The sequence below is a fragment of the Pan troglodytes genome, chromosome 2, assembly GCF_028858775.2.
Source record: "Pan troglodytes isolate AG18354 chromosome 2, NHGRI_mPanTro3-v2.0_pri, whole genome shotgun sequence".
Classification (NCBI taxonomy): Eukaryota; Metazoa; Chordata; class Mammalia; order Primates; family Hominidae; genus Pan; species Pan troglodytes.
Window position 1 is genome coordinate 179,597,240 of NC_086015.1, and position 6,590 is coordinate 179,603,829.

The 6,590-nt window shown below is 38.3% G+C and overlaps 1 pseudogene; it reads right to left on the reverse strand.

Moving 5' to 3' along the window:
* Positions 1-5,295: 5,295 nt before the first annotated feature.
* On the reverse strand, positions 5,296-6,224 carry LOC134809499 (histone-lysine N-methyltransferase SETMAR-like; annotated as a pseudogene).
* Between the last annotated feature and the right edge of the window lie 366 nt (positions 6,225-6,590).

Consider the following 6,590-nt stretch of genomic DNA (forward strand, 5'->3'; position numbering starts at 1 on the left):
AACATAGAAGATAAGTTATTGTACTATCTCCTCCTAAATCTGCTACTTTTGAGATTGTCTTTTGGGGAAGGTAATACAATTGCAACCAATAGTCAGGATACATTGAGCTATATGTAATAAAAACCATAAACCAGTGGTTAACCAAGAATGAGATTTATTTTCTCAAATGACAAGAGGCCTAAGTTTGGCAATTGAGATCTGGTGCAGATGTTCAAACAACCATGCTCCCTCAATCTTCCTACTTTACCATTCTTGGTATGTGATCACAAATGGCAATTGCATGTATGGTCATTGCAGCTGGATTGCAGGAAGCAAAATAAATGTGGTGTATTTGTCATGATTAAAAGAAAATCTTCCCAGAAATTCCAGTAGACTCCTACTTACATTTCATTAGACAAAATGATGTCACAGAGCTACCTTTAACCACAAGAAATGCTGGAGAATAAAGTGTTATATTTTCAGCTGTGTGGATTGCTACCCCATGATAGTTCTTTTAATAATGAAGAAGGAACGAAGATATAAGGTCTGCTAGTTGAGAGTGTCTGTGACGTGAACTGTGTCTGCTCAACTACGTTGAAGTTTGATGGCACAGAAATTGAGCAATCAAGCTCTAAAAATAGACTGAAACTACAATTTGATTTTAGTCATAATTTATATGTTACAAGGTATACAGATTCATAATTATTCATCTACTTATTTATTTTAGAGACAGGGTCTTGCTTTGCCCAGACTGGAGTACAATGGTGAAGTCATAGCTCGCTGCAGCCCTGAACTCCTAGCCTCAAGGGATCTTCCTGCCTCAGCCTCACAAAGTGCTGGAATTACAGGCATGAGCCACCGTGCCCAGTCATAATTACTTTAATGATGAAATGGATTACTAAATTGGATTTTCCCACAGCTGTATGTTTTTAATCATGCCATATAGTAAAATGCTTTCTAAATATTTTTTAAATGTATCCCTCATCTCCATTTCTTCCATCACTCTCCTAAGGTAGGCTTGGCTTATTACTATTACTTTTTAATTGGTTCCCACCTTGCCAGCGCAAACCCATTCCAACTCATTCTCCAAGTATCTGTCAGAAAGTTTGAAAGCACAAATCTGATTATGCCAAACTTGTGCCAAATCCTTTTTTTTAATCTCCTCCTTTAGAAATCAAGCCCAAGAGTATCCACTAGAGAAAGGCACTCTCTGCCTCAGCCTCTTCCTATCACCCACCCCGGCTTGGATTCTTACCTACTCCTCCTTTGTATCTGACGTTAACAAAATAACTTAATAGTAGTTTTAATTCATGGGATTTCTACTGGGATTAAGTGAAGTGCTCATCCCAAGGCCTGGCACACAATCCAACAATAAGCCATATTTCTCTAGCCTCTTCTTATTTGATGTTTCTGTCGCTACAGTCCTCTTTTGTATTATTTTCCCTTCATCAGGGAAAATACTTTCATTAAACTGTAACAAACAACTAAGAGGAAATGGTCACCTCACTTCAGTTGCCATTTCTTCAAAGACATCTTTCCTGGCTTTCTTCTCTCCTCTCATAATATTGCATGACTAAATCTATCATAGAAGCCAGCTTCTCATACTGAAATTATCTGTGTGGATTTTTGTGCATTGGACTTGCCAGCTGCTTGTGTTTCCTTGACCTGTATTGTCAGTGTTAGCAGAGTGATTGGCAAATAGTAGGTGCCCCATAAATGTTTGACAAAAGTAATTATGTTATATATACATGCTCTTTAATTACAGAAAAAGCAATTTCCTTTCAATGTTATCAGAACTATTTTCTTTATTAATTACTTAAATTCACATAAAAATTAACTTAAACAATGAAGCAAATTGTATCTCTTGTAACACACTGCAGAAATTGCAATGCAAAAAAACAATCATTTGAAACCTCTTAGAAAAAAAGTACAACGTATAATTTTGGGAGAAATGACATTGGGAGGTAAATTTTTTAAAAAACCAACAACTCCAGACTGGAATGAAATGGAAATTATTTTTCTGTTTTAAATTTGCTTACATAGTTACAGAACTTAATCAATGTCTCCTTAGTTCTTATTCTAGTACTGGCAGGAACTAATAATTTTTTCCAGACTTGTATCTTGTTTTTATTACACTCCGATATGATCTTTATTATGCTTTTACAAAATCTATGTTAATGTATTGTATTCACAAGAGTGGGCTGACAATGCCACAATTCTCTTTAAATGTTAAAACCAGGAGACTCCGCAGCCTCTCTTATTTAGCAAAAAAGGAAACTGAATCCAAAGGTGTTAAGTCACTAGCCCAAGGTCACATAACAGCAATGGCAGAGCTGAGACTAGAACTAAGACATCAAGTACAAAGTATATTTTTCTGATAGAAATTTAGGAATATATTCCAAATCTCACTGTGGCAGTTTTATTCTGTCAATTTACCTACATTGGAACTAAATTTCCCACAATCCCCTTTCCTATGTATTTTCTTGTTAGAGTTGGCCAAAAGAGAAGTACGTGTGAGATTTGGATGTCAGAAGCAAAGCAGTCACCGTTACACTTTGAAAGTCACTGCAATCACTTACGTGGATGACAGGTGCAAAGGGGCCAGCAGATTCCAGCCTTTCCTCATTCTCTTTCACTCCAGATCTATTTCTCCTTCCCATCTGCTAGTTTTGCTGACCAACCATGACCCCAGACACACAAACAGAATAGCTTTCCAGAGACCTCTTTATGAGCACTTCCTGTCCTACTCCAGCAACTGGCTGTTTCTGGGTTTAGAAGGCCGGCTAGCACTTTGGGAGGCCAAGGCCTCGTGATCACATGAGGTCAGGGGTTCAAGACCACCCTGACCAACATAGTGAAACTCGTCTCTACTAAAAATACAAAAATTAGCCCGGCGTGGTGGTGGGCGCCTGTAGTCCCAGCTACTCGGGAAACTGAGGCAGGAGAATCGCTTGACCCCGGGAGGCGGAGGTTACAGTGAGCCAAGATCACGCCACTGCACTCCAGGCTGGGTGACAGAGTAAGACTCTGTCAAAAAAAAAAAAAAAAAAAAAAAAGGCCTGTTACTGACTTTTCTATGATCCTCTAACTCCTTTCAGATCCCCATTCCTCAGTGACTCCTACAATTGTGGGAACTGGTATTCCTACAATAAATTCCTTATTCTGCAATGCTGATAGCAGTTCTGCTTCCACCACAGAACTGACTCACACACCCAATTAACACGTGAATTATCACATCTTACACATCATTTTTTCAAAGAAAAAAAGTTTGCTAAGCTGACAGAAGATATTGATTACAATGAGACAAACTTATAGCATAAATTATCATATAGACTTGCATATAAAGATACAGCCTTCATTCTCAAAATATGTCTGCACAATAAAAACCTAATATGTATTATTTGTTTCCAAAGAGTATTGATAAGTAAAGCACACAAAGATCAAACCTGTGATTACAGAAACACATTGATATATTAAAAGATCTAAGAAGCTCTTTAACCTGGTATTTTCCAAACTTGTTCTTGCACAGAAACTGCTTTCCTTTTTTTTTTCTTTTTTTCAATTGTGAAGGATGGCATATGCCTATTAATATTGGACATACCCACAGTTAATATTTAGAAAAGATAGCATGTTAATATTGAGATTTTTGACTAGTATTTAAGAAGGATACTAGGTCTGTCCATTGGCATGAATATTATAAAGGAATTCCACTGGATTTTAGTTATAATGATACCAATTATCAGAAAGGCCTTGAAGGCACTACCCAGTTCGTGCCCACATAAACATGTTTTTTGACTAACTCAGAGAATAATGACTTATTGATTGGCTAAATAAATAAAAAAATGGATAAAGAGCATCTCTATCTTGCAACCAGTACAGAGTGGGATTATTGCAATTGAAAATGAGACTGGCTCTCCTGCTTCTTTTTATTATGCACTGCCAATCCACACTCAGCCAGGCTGTTTCTGAAAAATGCTGGTGTGAATACACCCTTCAATATTTCTTCCACGCTGACTATACATACAGTCTAGGCATAAATCATCAAAAGTAAATACCAGTGAGCACTTTAATCCTTTATAATAAATCAGGGAAATGGGGAGCCTATGCCTGATGATGAAGTTTTAGTGTAGGTCAAACCAGCAGTTTGCTGAGGAGGGAGCACTTTAAGAATCAGGAAGCATTTTGTTAAAGACGCTGCGTTCCACTGTAGGGTAGGAATTTTTTGCATGCATTTCTATCTCTTCTGATTATTAAGTGGTGCTATTGTTTTTCTTCAGCAAGCCAAATCAAATAAGAACAAGTTTTTCTGAATGCCTACTACTGTTCCAAGGAGCTAAGCTAGATGCTAAGTAGGATAGAAAACAATCATAAAAACCTTCTGCCCTCAAATAATTTCTACTTAATAGGGTAGATGAGACACATATATAGATAATTTTAATACAAGGTTGAACCTTTTCAGTGTCACATGTGAAGTTTAACTTCTGCTGAAGTTAGGCAGAAAGAAAACTCAATTTTAGATGGAGAGGTCAGGGAAAGCTTCTTGGAGTAGGTGGTATTTAAGTCAATCCTTGAAGAAAAAATCAGACTGGGGGTTTTAAAAAAATAATTTAACCAAACTAAGTGCTACCAAACACCAGGAGTTCAGTCTAGATCCCATTGTTCCCCCCCTCACAGAAAGCCAATCACTGAGACACTGAATATTGCTGGTGAAGAAGGCTTTATTATATTATGGGTAATGTGAGCCAGAGAGACATTAGCCAAACCTCAAGTCCTCCCCCGACTCCTGACTAAAGTCAGGGGTTTGTGTATTAGGTTGGTGCACAGTGATTGCAGTTTCAGATTGTGAATTTTAAATCATTATAACTAGGCTCAAACACATCTTTATTAATCAAAATAGGAACCATTATAATCAGCACCTTTTTGCCAATGAGAAATAAGTTTGTTTATTTCTGTAGCATAAAAATCTGTGCTTCAGGATGTTGTTATAGGACTTTCTCCTTAGTTCAGCTAAAAGCCATGTTCTTGTCACATGGCCATGAAATACTAGGCTCACAGACACTTTGAAGGGTGAGAAAAATAGAATATATTGGGCAAAAAGGAGAAAAAAGGAAAACAGGAACTCTCAACAAAGCGAGAGCCCTGCTAGATGGTTTTCCACCTCACAGATTGAATCCCAGGTACCACCTGGAACAGGAGCGGCCAGGCTCCTCCCCGCTGCAAATAACGCAAACTTCCTGAGCTCCACCCCAGTGCGCACTCCTTCCAGTGCACAGGCCAGTCAGAGGTTCTGCCAGGGGGCCCTTTTTATTTGGCTGTTCATTTGATAAACTCTTGGAAAGCATTTTCTGCATCCTACTGGTTGTGGAAACATTTTCCCTGCAAAACGTTGTGAAAATGCTTGAAGAAGTGGTAGTCGGTTGTCAAGAGGTCAGGTGAATATAGTGGATTAAGCAAAACTTCGTAGCCCAATTTGTTCAATTTTTGAAGCATTGGTTATGTGATGTGCAGTCAGACCTTGTCATAGAGAAAAACTGGACCCTTCTGTTGACCAATGCCGGCTGCAGGCATTGCAGTTTTTGGTGCATTTCATCAATATGCTGAGCATACTTCTCAGATGTAATGGTTTTGCTGGGATTCTGAAAGCTTTAATGGATCAGACTGGCAGCAGACCACCAAACAGTGACCATGACCTTTCTTTGGTGCAAGTTTGGCTTTGGGAAATGCTTTGGAGCCTCTTCTTGATTCAGCTACTGAGCTGACCATTGCCAGTTGTTGTATAAAATCCACGTTTCATCGCACATCACAATGCAGTCAACAAATGGTTTGTTGTTGTATAGAATAAGAGAAGACAACACTTCAAAGTGACAATTTTTTTTAAATTTTCACTCAGCTCATGAGGCACCCACTTACTGAGCTTTTTCACCTTTCCAATTTGCTTCAAATGCCGAATGATCATAGAACAGTCGACATTGAGTTCTTCCCCAACTTCTTGTTTAGTTGTAAGATGATCAGCTTCAATGATTGCTCTCAATTGCTCATTGTCAACTTCCAATGGCCGGCCACTACGCTCCTCATCTTCAAGGCTCTTGTCTCCTTCGTAAAACTTTTTGAACCAACACTGCTCGGTGCATTCGTTAGCAGTTCCTGGGCCAAATGCATTGTTGATGTTGCGAGTTGTCTCTGCTGCTTTTAAACTCGAATAAGAAAATTACTAGAATTTGCTTTTTGTCTAACATCATTTCCATAATCTAAAATAAATATAAAATAAATAGCAAGTAATAAGTCATTAGTAAAAAAAATAAAGTGAGAAATGCACATTAAAATTATCTATAACATAACCACATTTATTTAAAAATGTATCCCAATATCAAATGGCAAATTTCAACAATGCAAAAACCGCAATTACTTTTGCTTTCACCTAATAGCTTGGAAGAAGAACCAGGGCGGGAGGAGAGGAAGAGGAGCTGGTCAACAGGCAGCAGGTAGCTGAATGAGGGATCTAGCATCTCACTGTAATCACGTGCAGGAAAAAAAGGAATTATGGAGGAGCTAGGAAGAGGGTTGGTTCGACAGGCAGCAGGTGTGTCTCATTGGGTGCAGTGATCCAATCC